We start from the raw sequence: 17,642 nt of genomic DNA, 5'->3' as shown, positions 1-17,642 counted from the left end.
TTGGGATGCTCTCTCTGCCTCACTCTCTGCTCCTCCCCCACTCACACTGTCTCTGTCTCTCTCAAAATAAATAAGTAAACTTAAAAAAAAGTCTTAGGGGCGCCTGGGTGGCTCAGTCGGTTAAGCGTCCGACTTCAGCTCAGGTCACGATCTCGCGGTCCGTGAGTTCGAGCCCCGCGTCGGGCTCTGGGCTGATGGCTCAGAGCCTGGAACCTGCTTCTGGTTCTGTGTCTCCCTCTCTCTCTGCCCCTCCGCCGTTCATGCTCTGTCTCTCTCTGTTTCAAAAATAAATAAAAACTTAAAAAAAAAAAATCTTAAAGAAATTGAGGTCAGAGATGGAGCTACCAAGTTTTTCCACGAACTTCAGGGGGCTGGGAAAATCATAGAATCCCTTTGCTTTGGTTTCCTCATTTCTGAAACAAGTGAAAATATCCACCAGTTCTCCTAAGGCCACATGGTTTAAATATACAATTGATGGGCAGGCAATTTGGATATAGAAATTCCGAACAGGAATGTAAATGATGCTTTAGAAAAGTTTGGCTGATTATTACAGCTCCTGTTTATAGATTTGTCTTCTCTAGCAAGGATATGACTCATGTTAAGTATATGGATTTTTCATCTAAATTGGCATGTCTCTGGTTAAAAAGAAACAAGCTAACCAAATGTTAATTTAGGCACATTGTATTTATGTGGGGGGGGGGGGCGGGGAAGAGAGAGTATCCTGTCTGGGTCATTTCGTCTCTCCACTGTTGTCATCTGCGGCCGCCACCAAGGTGGGGGAGGACGGGCCACTGGAGGATTCGCTCATGAACCTGGTGTTGGAGACCACTGATGACCATGTTACATCACTGTAGTGCTTTGAACGTGAGGGTATTTGCACAGGTACCACTCCATTTTATAATGACAACGCCCTGAGAAGCTCCTTGAGGACTATTTAGTTCTCATGTATTACTGATGAAAAGCCAAAGCTGAGGGAATATAAATGATACAGTGGGGTCCCCATGCCTGTCCGAGGCAAAGCACCCAGGGCCTCTGGGGTCTGACCCAGGGGTCTTCCCAGTAAACCAGCTGCTTCCTGGAGCAGGCTGCCTTGGAGAGGGGTTGTTGCATATCCTTCCCTGGATCTCTCTAATGTCATGTCTGCACCTAGAGAAGAAAGGAAGTGGTCTTGGTTGATTTTGGATTATTTATGATGAGGACATAGGCCTTTTTGAGTTTGGGGTTGGCTTGCTCTCGTTTTTGTGTTTATCATTTTCCAAAGGTGGTTTAATGTGCTTCCCCTTTTGAGGGCTATAGGATGTTATTTGTTTATCCTTTGTAGTCTAAATATGATAAAAATACATTTTATTTTGGAAAATACAAAAAGCCTGCACAATAAAAATGAAACAAGAATTGCTTATTACCTGGAGAAAACCACTGTTCACATGTTGATATAGCATCTTTCTCCCTTTGGTAGTTGAAATTATAGATAGGTATTTGTATAGCCTACTTTTTTTTCATATGGCCTTATAGCCTTATATTGTATTTACCAGTGCCAGTACACCTGTAGTATAAGAGTAATGTTAACGGCCCCACTAATAATCCATGAAATGGGTATGATCTGTTTACTTAATCTTTCCCCCACTTTTGGGCAGTTGTCTGTGCCACTTGAAAGGAACACTGGAGAATATAAAAGAGAAGTGTGGGTGTGGACTGTGCATACATCCCTGTTTGCATTTCTGATCATGCCCCTAAAATGGATTCCATAAAGAAAAGACTCAAGCACTATATCCTAAAAGAAAGATTCCTGAAAAGAAAGGTCCAGCCATTGTAAGACTAGCAGCAGAAACCAGCAAATTGCTCTGCACTGTGTGTGGAGGCTCATCACCCTTGCCCATGTCATCTCTGCCCAGCCTACCCCAGTCATCCACCCTCTGCATAGAGTGTCATCAAAGATTGTAGGTTACCTTTTACATGGCCTGAGCATCACCAGGAAGGAAATTGGGAACTTGGTTAAATTTTGCTTTATGGATTTTTATTTTATTATCATTTTTTGTTTTTGTGTATGGATTTTATCTTCATTTTTTGCTTCATGGATATATACGTGTATGTGCATATACACTTTTTAGATTATCACCTTTTTGGCATTTCCTGCTGTATTAATCAGTGTTCTTCAAAGAAGCATAACCAACAGAATAGGAGATGATAGATTGATGATGATGATGACAGCTGATAGATAGACAGATATAAAGAGATTTATTATAAGGAATTAACTCATGTCATTATGGGGGCTGACAGGTTTCAAGATCTGCAGGGTTAATAGGCAAGCTGGAGACCCAGAAGGGCCAATGATGTAAATTCTAGGTCATAGGCCGGCAAATTTGAGACCCAAGGAAAGCCAGTGTTTCAGTGAGAATCTGAAGGCAGGAAAAAGCACATCCCGGTGCAAAGGCAGTCAGGCAGGAGGAATTCCCTCTCATTCAAGGGAGACTCAGCCTTTTGTTTTATTCAGGTCTTCACCTTATTGGATTAGACCCACCCACATGAGGGAGAGCAATCTGCTTTACTCAGTCTATGGATTTAAATGTGAAACTCATCCAAAAATATCCCTCACAGGAACACCCAAAATAATATTTGACCAAAGATCTGGGCACCCTGTGGCCCAGTCAAATTGACACATAAAATTAACCATTACACCCTCAATCCTGTGCCTCGGTGGCCTGCCTACCTATCCCAACCATTCCCTACAGGTGACTCTGAAATAGCAACCTTTTTTTTTCTTTACAACAATAGCTATTTCTAGTGGTTTTGTTACTTCGCATCATTCAGAAACAGAAGGGACAGCCTTCCTCAACTTGTGCACATGGTATCTTGTGACAAATAGAAACCTGGTCATATGATGGTTAGATTCCAGCACCAGCTCATAAGAGCTCAGTCACCTGAATACGGAAGTAATAGTACCATTTCAACTATAGCCAGCCATTTTATCACCATGGGAAAAATAATCTGTCCATGACTTCCAAGTCAGGGTCCCACAGAGATCCAGCTTCCACCATGCTTCTACTCAAGCCACAGATCAGGAACCTAAGTCTCGGTAGATCTTCGAGCCACAGATCCTCCTTTTCTGCACTTTCAAAGGGTTCTGAGTTGACGGGAAAATGGGAACTGCTTTACCTCTGAAGTATTTTGTATCTTCATCTACTTAGTCATTTATTCATGTATTCATTCATTCTTTGATTTTTTAAACAACACAAGTCATGTCAGCTTAAGGAGACTATGTGCATAGGAGGGAATAGGAAGGGAAATTAGAGATTCTTTATTTTAGAGATACTTGCAAGCCATGTTTAGGTTAAGAGTTCAAATTCATAGTCCGCCTATTAATGACCTGTACCAACGAGCACCTGATTCCAAGTCTGGTCATGAACAAAAGGATTATTCAGGATTCTCCTTCAATTCAAAAAAAAAAAAAAAAAAAAAAAAAACTCCACACGCATAAAAGGATTATTCAAGATTCATGGAAAAAAATAAAATGTTGGCAACCATTAAATAGCAGAGGGGATACTGGACTGCCTAGAAGTTAGGGGCACCTGGGTGGCTCAGTCAGTTAAGCGTCCGACTCTTGATTTGGACTCCGGTCGTGATCCCAGGGTCATGGGATCGAGCCCCACATTGGACTCTGCACCTCTCTCCCCCAAAAAGAAAAAAAAAAACACTTAAAGAAGTCAGATAGAAAGGATTGTACTTCTAAGTAAGAGAACTAACTGTTTCAGCCCTTTGTTGCATGACTTTAAACTTGGATCCAGAATTTCATATTAAGATAGTGAATTCATTTATTCATTCAGTGAGTCAGCAGATATTTTTAAGAGCTCATTATGTGCCAGGCACTTGTTAAAATGTATTGGGTCTTTTTGCAACAACATGGACAGATCTAGAGAATATAATGCTAAGCAAAATAAGTCACTCAGAGAAAGACAAATACCATCTGATTTCACTCATATGTGGAATTTAAGAAACAAAACAAACAAGGGGCTCCTGGATGGTCCAGTCAGTTAAGCAACTGCCTCTTGATTTTGGCTCAGGTCATGATCTCATGGTTCATGGGATCGGGCCCAACATCAGGCTCTGCATGGAGCCTGCTTGGGATTCTCTGTCTCCCTCTCTCTCTCTCTCTCTCCCTCTCTCTCAAAATTAAATAAATAAACTTAAAAAAAATAAATAAAAAAAAGAGACTAACCAAAAAATAGACTCTTAACTAGAGAACTGATGGTTACCAGAGGGCAGGTGGCAGGGGCAGGGGAGGTGGGGAATGGGTGAAATAAGCGAAGGGGGTTAAGGGTACACTTACCATGATGAGAATGGAGTCATGTAGAGAATTGTTGACTCACTACATTGTACACCTGAAATTAATACAACACTGTATGTTAACTGGAGTTAATTTTTTTTAATTAAAATTTAAAAAACTTTAAACCATTAGATCTTAATAATATTGTTTTTAAAAAGAAGAAGAAGAAGGTAGAGAAGAGCTAGAAGGTAGAGGGAAGATCTATAAACTATACGTTTTACTGTGGTCTTCCCAATGGCTGCATTGCCATTAAAGAAGATTGCTCATGTAAAGAAACCACGTATGTTTTGTAGTTTAAAAAATAATGCAGTTTACTGAAGCAGATTGGAGTTTTATTCCTTGAAACTAATAAAAGAGGCTTATGGGAGTTGGAAAGAAATAAAGACAATGACTTTACAATCATTTGTAGATACACAAGTATCTTTAGATGGCCTTTTTACTCTTTTTAATGAAACTATCCAAAAACCTCCACAGTAATGGGTAATTCACCTAGGAACTCATCTTCATTATTTGTGTAATTTTTAATTCTCCAAGCTTTTAGTTTCGTGTACATCAAAAACCACTTAAGGGCTGTAAAAAAGATACTGAAGAGAATGCTACATTTAGAGCAGAAAATTCTGTTATTGAATTTACCATAGTGATCATCGGTTGTAAATCTAAGCAATCAGTCCAGTTTATGAATAGACCAAGCTAGAGAAATCAGCATGCCTCATTTGCATACATACACACCGTCATCATGGATTAGCTTTGGTTGCATTTTCTCCCCTGGCAAACAGGACACGTATTTTATGTCACCTTGAAAGGAGAACTTAATAAAAAGCATGATACGGTATATTCAACTTCTTTCAAGTGTCCAGATCCTTACAACCCGATATCCAAAAAGTCGGACATTTCCCTTTCTGCATATCCCTCCTTTACTGAAAGAACATGTATTTCTCTCATGTACCTAGTAAACATCTAAGCGGGCCCAGTGCTGAGCACTGTGTAAACAAGATAAGTGAGGGCCTGGTTTTAGGAGTGTTGACATCAACAGATGGAAATGAAATGACAGACTCCGTTTAATTGTCTCCTCTGTTGTTAGGAAAGTCCAAAGACATGCCCTCCCCAGCAAAGAGCAGGACCATTCATTCCTCTGTGTCCATCTTAAATGCTTCAGGGTAGCTACCTCATCTGGGGCCACAATGGTACCTGGCTCTTGGGCAAACCCATGGAAGATAAAGGGAAGATTCCAAGAGTAATCGTGGCCCATCTGGCTCCCCAGAGCCTCAGATTTGCCTGCCAGCAAAAACAAAGGGAGACAGTTTTATATTCTGTATTGGATTGATGCTATGTTTTAAGGTAATACTCTCTACACACCTCGCCTTCTAATACGTAATTTCTTTTAGATTCCTAGGATGCCTGTGTGTGTGTGTGTGTGTGTGTGTGTGTGTGTGTGTGTGTTCTGTCTCAACCCGCTGTTCCCCTGGCACGTTCTCGTCCATCTGCCCCAGCCCAGGATCCCCAGGGTCACACCACCCAGTGACAAGATGCATCAGGCCCATCTCTGTCCCTCCCCAGAGCTTCATGTAATATTCTAATAATAATGACAGAGACTGCTGAGTGGACACACAATGGGTGAGGCACTTTACATACCCTGTGAGCTGAGGGCACGACCACTCTGTAAGGAAGTCACTTTCTCTTTTTCACAGATGGGCAAATCGATGTGCAGGGAAGTCAAGTCACTTATCCAAAACCGAGCCCTGGTAACTGGTGGCAAGAGCCAGTATTCAAAACCGTGTGCCTGATTCCTAAGCTCGTGAGTTGTTTTTGTTTTTGTCTTTTGCTTCCCCACTCTGCCTGTCAAAGCAGTTTGTTGCCTCCCCTATTAGTGTCAGTACTGTAATAAATGTCTCTTGGCTTGAACAGAAATACTGAAAGCGACAGTGTGCCCTGGAGACCTGTGCGGTTGCCGTGGCCCTGGCCCAATCATTGCAGCCAGCAGTGTTTGCTGTGTACTTTAGATACATTGTTTCATTTCATTCTCAAATATGAAATGGGCACCATCTTATCCCCAGCTTGAGGAGTCATAACTGGTAGATGGAAGAGCCAGGATTCAAACCAACAGTGTTCAACTCCAAATCCCACATGCTGAATCACTGCAGCAGAGAGAGCTTTGCAGAGAGAGCTTTCTCCCACTTGGCATTTTAGAAAGAAAATTCCAACACTTTTTAGCGGGGAGGCGAGTGATTTCTGGCATCTATGCTAGTCAAGTTGACCATTGCCACTGGATGTGATGGCACCTGCTGTCCTCCTGTTGTGCTCATAGGACAACTTTGCAGTGGGGATTACACTTGAGTAGTCCCCGGGCTCCATGGCTAAAGTCCACAATGGTAAGATTTTATGGTGACTAGTTAGCATTAAGATGGCATTATATTATAATCATTAACTGAATACATTGACGTTTTATTGGATTGAAGAAAATAAAGAGGGTATTATATGGGGCCTGTGTGTGTGTGTGTGTGTGTGTGTGTGTGTGTGTGTGTGTATGTACTAGAAGATACACATTAGCCAAGAAGTCAGAACCCGAAGATACTACCGGAGGTCCACATATCTGAGTAACAATATTACTTTCTGACAGAGAACTATTTACTAGAAAGATTCTCAGTAGGAATCGAATTGCTTTTATTAGTTTATTTATAGTGTGCACTTCCTTTTTCACCTCTCTCTCAAAAGAGGGTATTTGCACTTTTGCAGAATGTGTGAAAGTCCTCCATTTACAAAGTCCTGGAAGATATTTTTCTGCCAGTTCCTTGGTTCAGCAGCTCTCAGGGAGTTCCAGTGAAGCCCGCCGGGGGCGGGAAGGGGAGGGGGGAGCGTCTGTCCTGCTCCTCCTCTCTGGCATGCATTTCCTAAGCCATTCCCCCTGCTTAGAGCAGGACACCCACACTGGCGTCTGCAGGGCCACTAGGGAAGCTCTTCTGATCCGGGTCTCCCTGTTATCCCTCTTCTCACTGCTTTATTATTCTGCACTCAATTTCAAACTAAATAGAAATGCAGATGGGCACATGAGCATCTAGGTTTCCCAAAATACACATTTTTCTTGAGTGCTTCCCTCTTGAAGTGTGTGGACAGAGCCAGCATATTATCTCCCCATTATCACTCTGTTTTAATGTCTAACTGACAGGTGCCTGTCAGTAAAACAAGGCAGTAATGGGCAGAAAATGTCTCTGCTCTTAGAGAGCCAAAAAGACCCTGGATTCCTGTCAGTCTCGGAGACACTCATCAGCCATTGTTAAAGAAGACTTATAAATGCCTCTTTGGGGAATACCCATGAATGGCCTAAATGTTTTCACCCTTATTAGTGAGAAGAGAAAAGGGGAGCTGTTTCTCATTACATGGGCAGATTTCACCCACAGTGCGTATTTTTCCCCCAGTGGAAGCTTGCCCAGCACGTTACTGTGTTATTACCGCAACCCCGGAGCAGGGTGTGGCCAAGCCAGATGGCACCTGCAGGCTTCATTGGGTGAGAATGGCTTCCTGATGAGTCACAGACAAGGTCCAACTGATACAGGCCCAGTGACCTCAGCTAGTCAGTCTGAAGCCATGTGGTTCTGCCAATCTGCTTCCTTCAGATGCATCCAGTAAATAATATGATGGCGGAAGTCTACGGGGGCAAGTGACACCAAGTGGTCTGTGTCGCAGTAAGCAAAAGAGGCGATCTTTTAGATTTGTTTTCATTTTCCCAGGAGATTAGTCAATGCAGAAGGCCTCTGTCTATGAGGGAAGTTCGGCTTAAGGAAAGACTACATCAACCATCAAGACAAAGTCAGACACCGGGGCGCCTGGGGGGCTCAGTCTTGGTTAAGCATCCACCTTCGGCTCAGGTCATGATCTCACGGTTCGTGGGTTCAAGCCCCACGTCGGGCTCTGTGCTGACCGCTCAGAGCCTGGAGCCTGTTTCAGGATTCTGTGTCTCCTTCTCTCTCTGGCCCTCCCCTGCTTGTGCTCTGTCTCTCTCTCTCTCTCAAAAATAAACATTAAAAAAAAAAAAAAAAAGACAAAGTCAGACACCAGAGCAGGTGAGAGAACCAGTGCTTGGCCTTCTTACTGAGAGCGCTCAGTGGCAGAGACCAGGCCATTGACTTATTTTGTGTCCATTTAAACCACAAGTCCGGTTCTCAATATAAGAAGGAGGGTTAGTTATGGTGAGGTGGTCTGATTTGTTTTTTTCCTTAATTTCAGTAAAAACAGGTGGACCTTCAAGAATAATACACATGATAACAAAACAACTCAGTTACTGTACCATGTAACTAAGGCACAGATTCCTTACTCTGAAAATTGACTATCAAAGGAAAGAATTAAACAGCGATCATGCGTTTTCTATGCAAATCGGACTTCAGCATAACCACATTGCACTGGTTGATGAAGGAAAGTTGTTTCCAGAATTCTTGCTACTAAAGGTGAAAGGAAGTTCCACTTGGGAAGGCTTAATTTTGTGGGCCCCAAATAAAATAATGGCTTCAAGCGACTATCATCCATGGGTGCAATCATTAGACCATTAGAATATTGATGGGGAAGGATGAGGGAATCATCCGCCATCACTTGAAGCCATTAAAAATGGGACACCCATTAGGTGTCTCCTGATGTGATACAATGAGAAGTATACAGTGTCACCTATGAGCTATTGTTGCCTAAGAGTTGAACTCTATCAAGGCCACTTATACGTTTACAGAAAATATAGGGGATAGAGGAACAAATTAAATGATACCACAAGAAAGCCAATTTTGAATGTGGCTTTCTTCAGCAAGATAGTGGCAGGGAGAAGAAAAGGAGGTGGCAAGTAAGAGGTACATAAATAGACATCTAAATGTTGCATACTGGGGTGCCTGGGTGGCTCAGTCGGTTGAGCATCCTACTCTTGATTTCAGCTCAGGTCATGATCTCACAGTTGGTGGGATCGAACCCCGATATCAGCACGGAACCTGCTTGGGATTCTCTCTCCCTCTCTCTCTCTCTGCCCCTCCCCCCAGTCGTGCACACGCATGCACACACGCTCTTTCAAAAGAAATAAACATTAAAATAATCTTCATAGGAAAGAAGAAAAGGAGGGAAGGAGAAACAAGTGTGGCAAAATTCTGATTCATTGTTAAATTGGCATGATGGGAGTATATCTATGTCAGTTTACTTAGTATTCTCTCTGCTTAAAATTTTTCATGCTGAAAATATTAAGGAGAAGAATAACAGATCTCTCTCAGAGGTGGGAGTGTGTGGATCCACTGGGGCCATGACTAGAAAAAGGTCATTATCTGATGATAAAAAAAAAAAAAAAAAAGATTATTTTTTGAAGGTATCCTTTTTTAAAAGAAAAACTGTTTTGTTAGCTTTTGGGGGTAGTCACTGCAAACCAATTCCATTGCTTTACATCAAGCAATTGGAGGGGAATTTGGGTAACAAATAGTCTCTGGTGGAAAAGTGAATGCTGATCTTAGCTGGAATAACTTGCTTTCTTCAGCATCCGCAGTGGTTGGTCTCCAGGGGCTTATCTGGCTACATGTGTTTTTCACATTTATTAGTGAAATTGGAGATTCAAGAATAAAACACAGTCCTCAGGAACATTTTGTTAATTTGTGACACACTAGAGATTTTTTAGCCCATAAAGCAAATGAATGAGCTCCGTGGGGGCATAACTGTTATTTTCACCCTGGAAGGCAGTAAAGACCCACTGTATTTATTAAGCACTTAGAGAATGGCAAATGAATAGTGCTATGAAAATAGAAAAATATATTCACACTATTGCTATTAATAGTGTAATTTTTTTTGTATGTTCTGAAGGAAAACCCATCAGATGAAAATTTAAAAGCAAAGATAGACAGACCTCTGTATAATATTTGACTGTTTTATCTTGGATGAGAATTTAATTCAGTGTCAGTATAAAGTTGTTTTGTTTCTGTCAAACAGGCTGGATCAGGTTAAGGAAACTCACCCCTTCTTTTTGGCGGGGCTGGATATACAAAGAAATGAACAGACCAGATATTTGATTCAGGACCTTCTTTCTAAGCGGCCACGGGGCCTAACGGGATGTTCTGGTAAAAACAGTCCTCCATGTACGTGATGTGCTGCGATATTTCTAATAGGCTTTAAAAATACTCAGAGGCTGGGGCACCCAAATGGCTCAGTCGGTTGAGTCGGTTGGCTCTTCAGCTCAGCTCAGGTCATGATCTCATAGTTTGTGAGCTCTAGCCCCACGTCAGGCTCTGCGCTGACAGTACAGAGCCAGCTTGGAATTCTGTCTCTCCTCCTCTCTGCCTGTCTCTTTTTCTGTCTCTCTTTCTCAAAGTAAATTTTAAAAATAAACTTAAAAAGAAAAAATAACATACTCACCTGCACGGGAGGCTTGGGGACAGCGCTGGCTGGTCCTCACACCGAAAAAGCCCGGAGGAAGCCGATACTCCAGCGGATGGGGGCTGTGTCAGATGCAGGGATTGATGTCAAGACGCAAGGTAAGCTGGGCCAGGCAGCGAAAGGAGCAAAGGCCAGAAGGGAGCATGTGCTCCCACGAGGACAAAGTGACTCCTCAGATTCCTTTGAAGGAGTTCATTGAATGCTTTGCATCGAGGTAGGTAGGAAGGAAGAAAGAGGCCTCATTCCCCGCCAGTAGGGGGTGAAGAACAAGAATCCAGAAGACCCTGTGAAGAGATTAAGTGATCAAGTGATCACGGGTAACTCAGCCGTTGGCTATGTGGTGCGTTTTCGTGTGCTTGTTTGCACCTTGATTTAAAAGACTAGACCCGTTTATTTTCAGGAAGCACCAAAAAAGAAGCTATGGCTTGTCTCTGCATGTATGCGTATGTGTGTGAGTGTGTGTCGCGGAGAGGCAGGGAACAGAGTCGAAGGGCCAAGAAGAGTCATTCCAGGGGGATGTTTTTGTGCTTTTTAGCTATATTTACACAAGACTGTCAAAGCAGATGTCAGCGGTTGTGCTTCCGTGAGATGTTTGCTTGGGCAGATGCGAGGGTAGCAAGGAGGGCTTGTAGAGGGGATGGGCCAGGCAAGGGATCTGGAAGGAACCCCTTACACCCTCCCTGGCCCCCAGCTGTTGTAAACTGACCCCGCTGCACTACAGTCTTAAGCACTGTCTGTTACCAAGTGCCTTCCACATGCCAGGCACACACCTATCCCAGGTCCTCATTGTCAGGGAGGAAAATGAGGCTTAGCGCCGGGTAAGTCTCGTCCATTCATAAGCGCTGGGTGGCAGTTATAAGCCAGGGCTCTGTCCCCTTCCCCCCACCATCCCAGAGTGCTCCTGACCCCAAAGCCAAATATGTACAAAAGCAACGCAAAGACACCCAGAGACTCTGGCACGTCTCTAGAGCACATGTGAGATAATGAGCACATGTGGAATTTGGGAGGCTTTTAATGTTATGAAGCACACGACAGGGAGTCCCTCTGTAATGCCAAAAACAGGGCTGAAAAGCGAGATCCAAAGAGTTTTCATCTTTACTCTGTGCTTGCCTTAATACTCCTCACCAAGCTGAGTCACTTAAGTCAACCTTGCGCCAAAGCCAAGGGTAATGGAGCCAAGTCTCTTGGGACCTCAAGGGCCTGAAGTGAGGCCTGGGCCCCCAGAACCTGGCAGAACGTAGAGCTTGGACATGACCCTGGGAGAGGGCAAGAGTGCAGCCTCCCCATGGTCTTGGTGAAATACAGACGGGGAAAGCCCCAAGGCACCCGGCTGAAAATACGCTAACAGCTGGCTTTATTCTCGGGGGTGGGAGGCTGAGGTTAGGCACACCTACACACCGGGCACAGGGCTGTTTGCACAGAAAAGGTGAGTGAGGTACAACTTCCTTTATGGTGGGCATTCACCTGGATGCTGGTAGAAAATGAATACGAGTGAAGCGACAGACCGGGGACTTCTGGTTCTTAGGGTTTATTCTGCCCTCCTTTGGAGCTGAAACATTTACCCCCTGTATCACCAGATATCCTGGTTAGCATGTTGTACCCTCCACACTTTTCCTTAGGCTAGACAGGCAGCTGTTGGGTGCTAGGCATGCTGAATGTCATTTGAAGAATACGCTTTTCTTTTTCATCTCCCTGCGATGTCCCGGGAATGTCTTACTCTCTTTTGCCTGCTCCCCTCTATGGTTTTTCAACTTGTCACTTAAACATTTCTGATGTGTCCTGATTGCTCCCCGGTCCCCAGAACTCATCAGAGAGCCCTGCCCCACGCCCACCCCCGCCTTGGGAAGCAGGGGTCTGTGTCCTGGGTCCTGTTGTCACTTGCAAGTGTGACTCAGCTGCCGCTGTGTCTTTGAACACACAAGGCAGTTGTGGGATTTTTAATTGCCATTTTCATCTATATAATTAAAATTAAATGAAAAAATGGATAGCCTCCAAAATCCGAATTAATTTTATGAGTACTTCTTGAGGGGGAAAAAATATGTATAAACACTATAATTGTTACTTGATTTGCCTTCAGCAGAACGAGAGGATTTTACCTGCCTGAAGAGAAAATTAGTAATTTTAAATGAAAAAAAAAAAATTAGCCTGATACTTCTGGTGCTTCTTGTGGCTGAAAGTCAAAAATAACAACATGGATGGAGAATCAAAACTAATAACAGGGAAGGGATAAATAACTCCGTGTGTCACTTTCAAAAAGACACTGTGTGATTGGAACTCTCTGGATCCAACTTGCCTTCATGCTAGTCTGGATTTTTTTTCCCCCCGCCTGATTCATCACCGGTGTTTACGCTTTCCTCAAGAAAGTGTCTTTACCCCCACATCAAAACCTCCTTAATGCTCGGAAACCGGCATTTCGCCTGCTTACTCTGCTATGCAAGTGTGACAGTGCGCACGTAAGCGGAGCATAATGAGAAAACAAAAAGGCAAGTTTTTTTTTGTTTGTTTTTGTTTTTTGCTTTTTTGTTTTTTAACCCACTGGGCCAGGCAGTGTGGCAGTGCGCAGTCTCATGAGGCGCCTGACGGACATGTTTGTAAAGACTTGGACGGTCACTTTATTTGGAATGACAAACCCTCCACTCCACACAATGAGGTCAGTGAAGCATCCAGAAAAGAAACGTATAATTTGGTAGCGTGGGTCTGTAAGCACAGCCCTGCCGAGGCTATTTCAGTTTAATGAAGCAGCTACTTTACCGCTACCCACTCTTAGTGAATAGCCTCCTTGGCGTGTTTTTGAAAACTTGAATGTTGCTGGTAATCATGTCCCAGCAATCTCCTTAGAGAGCCTTTGTGCCCTGTCCTCAGAAGAAATATGCCGATTTTACATGTTAATGGTTTTGAAATTAGTCATTTGCTCCATTTTCATTGGAAAGGAAGGTCAGTGTGTGATTTCCCGCCTGCCTTCATTTTGTCTGAACATTCCAGATACTCCCAAGTCAGTTCATCAGGCATGCAGGGCACTGCCTGGTTATAACATGCCTCAAAAGCCAGGGAAATGTTCTATCAAAGAGCATTCTTATTCTCAGAGACTGTTCTTAGAATTCAGAGTCTAAAAGTCTCCCTCAGAGGGGGAAGTTCCTGGACAGCCTTTATCCTTTATTGCCTTTTTTTTTTTTTTTTTTTTTCGTTTCAATCACCAACTGATTTGTCCTGCCCGCTCATTGGTCTCATCATTGGAGGCCTTGCCCCCCTGAGTATGCAGCCCCTCTAGGAAGGCGAAGGGACGTTTTAAAGATACTTCCTGAGGCAAGTATCATGTAAAACTGAGGTCCACCTTCTGAATCCTGGACCAGGGTGAATGATGTGCAGTTCTGTGGGAGCAGAAAGCCATCGAGCCATTCCTCAGTTGTGCATTTCCATCCTCCAGCCCCCCCACAAATTTAGGGCAGTTTCCCCCGAGTAAGCAAAGGCATGATTGCCAGTGGAAAGATGCCTTGCCCTCATGGCTCTGCAGCCCCGAGGAGGGTCTGGGAAACATTCCTCAAGAAATGCAAAGCCTGGCTTGAAAGGTCTGGACACTACACCATCAGCAACTTCGAAGGAGTACCTAGTCATCTCTCAGAAAATATTTCTTTGAGCGGACAAAAGAATGAATACATTTGCTTCTTGGATTTGCTTTCTGGACCGACTCTGGTTGTGAGAGTGACAGGGCACCCTTCTAGAACATATTGAGACCTGAGGAACGTGCTTCTTAAAAATCTCAGGAATTACTAGCATCGAATTTGGAGGTCCATTCTTGCCACAGATTGCCTCTCCAGGCTTGGGCCTGCTTAGTCCACTGCCCAGGCAGCCTTCCTGACCAGGTTAGTGCCAGCTAACACACATACTCTTATGCTCTTATTTTCACCGTTAAACCCCATGATAACTTGTACACCCAAACAGAGGTGCCAACATAACAGATTCCTCCCCCAGACATCTTGTTGTCCTACAACTAAAAGATTCAAGTTGAGTTGCCGCTGAAAATACAGTTCTGATAGAAGCAGGCACTTGGGGGCGTGGCTTGCATTTTATTTCCTGGTATATTTATCACATACTAGATAAGCTAAGATAATGGCAGCTGCTGTAACAAATAAACCCAAATATCTCAAACATAATACATACCTTCACTAAACATTCATCATGGACAAGTGACAACCTGTGTGCAGGGATCTGAAGGAGACAGGACTGAGGAAGAGAAATAGATGTTCAGGGAAGAGGGTCCCTTCGTGCTCCCCCACCAAGAGAGACGGAGCAGTACAACGTCAGAGCTCAAGCATGATCCAGAGGTACAGCATGGTGGAAACTGACGAGCCACGGGGGAAGGGAGTTTTCAAAGAGAGAAACAAGATGCAACTCAGCCCAGAAAAAAGAGCAGGAATTAAGGTTAACGTAGCAATAGTCCCCTGCACGCGGCTCATCCCAATTTATGAAGCGTGTTCACATGTATTATTTTAGGCCTCACAAACAACCCGATCAAGTGGCTCAGGAATATTAGTGCCTTTATTCCAAATACGCAAGAGATCTCAGCAAAGGCTGAGAGGCTATGTGATTTAGCCAGGCGAGCAATGAGCCAAGGTGCAGGCGTGGGTGCCCTGCCTCCGAGAACAGAGCTTCCTCCCGGAACTCTGTGATCCTCAGGGAGATTTCAGGGACTGCTGGGGCCAGGGGGACTGAGGAGGTGAACAGAGGGCCCCTGCCTTCCCCTCCCCCACGTCCTCCGGCCGCATCCTCGTGGTGCCAGCCATGTTCCCATGGAAATCACTTACCAAAGGCAGACCGTTCAGAAACATGGCAGCAATTAGCCGTAGCCTGGCTGGGTTCTTGCTTTGGTAAAACCTGTACTGTCCTTTAAAGGGGTCACAGTTTAACAAACAGGCCTTTTTAATCTTCACAATGGTCTCATCAGGCTTTCATTCATTTAGCCACTCCCTCCTCTTTTGCCGGCTCCCTCTCCTGCACCTAGCACCTTCCTTTTCACTCTGTGCAGATGGATTTGGCCGATGCCAAATCATGTTCTATTCACAGCCTGAGAAAGAAAGAATACAAGGTGTCAAGCCTGGCCAACAAAGGACCTGCCCTACCAGTGCAATCTGATGTTCAAGTTTACACAGACACACCACCCCCCACGGGCACTGTGGTTTTGTCCTGAACAATCCCAGACAGCAGAATTCTTGGCTGAACCAGGAAGACATGTTCCCACAGAGCAGCAGTGTTGATAAGAAAGCGGTCGAATTGGTGCTTGAAATTTTGCAGAAAGACCAGCGGAAGCCCAGTTAGGCTGCAAACCGACAATTCAGCTCTTTCCAGCGTCCACAGCAACAGCCTGCTGTTTTCCCAGGTGGCCCTAAAGGAGACAGGGAAATGCAGTGGGCCATTTGTCACTGCCCCCGCTGCAACATATGTATGCCAATTGGTGCATGCAGCCTACACAGGCCCACTCCTGCCCCAGGCCTGGTCTAGGCCTCTGTGCTTCCTTTTGACTGAGACTGGGGACAGTCTCCTCCTCCTCCACCTGGGGAGATGACTAGATCCACTCTTGTGGGGTCAGAACCAACTTAGCCCTTCCCACCATGATCTCAGGTGCCCATGCTCTGCATAATCCCTTCTATCCAATTTTCAATTCAAGATATGATCTTGTAGGGGCACCCATGGGTGGTTCAGTGGATTAAGTGTCTGACTCTTGATTTTGGCTCAGGTCATGATCTCATGGTCGTGGGATCAAGCCCCACCTCAGGCTCCATGCTGAGCATGCCTGGAGCCTGCTTTAGATTCTCTCTCTCTCTCTCTGTCTCTCTCTGTCTCTCTCTGTCTCTCTCCCTCCCTGTCTTTCTGCCCCTCCCCTGCTTGTGCTGTCTCCCTCAAATTAAATAAATAAACATTAAAAAAAAAAAAAAAAGACATGATCTCTTCAAAGTGTGCGAACTCATCATGGGCATGCCAGGCTTGGTACCTCAAGATTATTCTGATGCATGGTGGTCTGTGAATATGGTGGTGTATTCAGTGAGTGCTGGACTGGAGCATCGTATCCATCAGGTCCCAAGTTGGGTTCAGGGCTTGCTTGCAGGAGAAGGCAACGTAGAGGAGCCTTCCTTCCCTTTATGCTCAACTCCGTGCCCAGCACCCACTGTGAATGAAATGAACTGATCAGACCGCTGATGATCCCTTTTGCCTTTGAGAAGGGAAATTAAATGATGAAGTATATCACCCAGAAGTGAAATTACAGATATAAAATAAGTTTAAAGGGAACTCTACTTCTTGAATTGTTGCAAGGGCATTTTATTGCAGATTTAGGTCATATATTTAGAATTGCTTCCTTTGATGAGAACTTAATCTGGGTTATAAGTGAACGAACTTGGGGACATTGTCTGCCTGAGTGATGTCCCGTCACTAGAGTTAGCTTAATTACTGACTGCTTGGGTCTCATCTTCTCCCTCTGTGCATCACTCCTCCGCCTCCTTCCCATGCCATCAAGCATAGGGAGGGAGCGTTTGGTCCTAGGAGTTGAAGTTATGCAGAACCTGAAAATAGACTCACAGAATGCATCCAGACATAATGATTCCATGCGGCAAGAAGGTCACTGTGTCTGCTTTTCCTGCCAACACACCCCTGGCTCTTTATCTATGGCTGCCTTGTGAGGCAAGAGAGCTGTGCCAGGAAGTTACACTTGGTGACTAGGAGGCATTATTAGAATTTAAGATCACGTCAATGGGGTTTTATAAGAGCAGGGATAGGGAAGGGAGAGTATACAGAGTTTTAGAAGTCGGTCTTTGAACATCCTTTTGTTCTGTGGCCTGAGAGCTACTATAACTCAATTACTAAAAAAAAAAAAAAAAAAAAAAAATCTGGCGTCAGTTACAAATCAACTCCGCCCTGTCAACCCTGCCAAAAATTAAAAAGACATCCA

General features: G+C 44.2%; 1 protein-coding gene and 1 long non-coding RNA gene across 7 annotated transcripts in view; one reads left to right on the top strand and one right to left on the bottom strand.

The window, feature by feature from the left end:
- MARCHF3 (membrane associated ring-CH-type finger 3) overlaps positions 1–17,642 on the top strand; it is a 150,854-nt gene that overhangs the window by 93,460 nt on the left and 39,752 nt on the right. Inside the window, exon 2 of one of the 2 annotated variants that reach the window (XM_045487333.1) lies at positions 6,010–6,116. The exons of the other annotated variant lie outside the window; for it this stretch is intronic. The gene's annotated coding sequence lies outside the window, so the exon portion shown is untranslated. The remainder of the gene's footprint in view (positions 1–6,009; positions 6,117–17,642) is intronic. 2 annotated transcript variants of the gene reach the window in all.
- LOC123602981 overlaps positions 1–17,642 on the bottom strand; it is a 109,064-nt gene that overhangs the window by 62,405 nt on the left and 29,017 nt on the right. For all 5 annotated transcript variants that reach the window (XR_006714660.1, XR_006714658.1, XR_006714669.1 and 2 more), the window contains exons 3-5: positions 14,861–16,082; positions 10,682–10,986; positions 4,325–4,376 (exon numbers count right to left, since the gene is read on the bottom strand). This is a non-coding gene — a long non-coding RNA (uncharacterized LOC123602981). The remainder of the gene's footprint in view (positions 1–4,324; positions 4,377–10,681; positions 10,987–14,860; positions 16,083–17,642) is intronic.

The sequence above is a fragment of the Leopardus geoffroyi genome, chromosome A1, assembly GCF_018350155.1.
Source record: "Leopardus geoffroyi isolate Oge1 chromosome A1, O.geoffroyi_Oge1_pat1.0, whole genome shotgun sequence".
Taxonomy (NCBI): Eukaryota; Metazoa; Chordata; class Mammalia; order Carnivora; family Felidae; genus Leopardus; species Leopardus geoffroyi.
The sequence above is the reverse complement of the archived record's forward strand: the minus strand, read 5'-3'. Positions and strand labels throughout refer to the sequence as shown.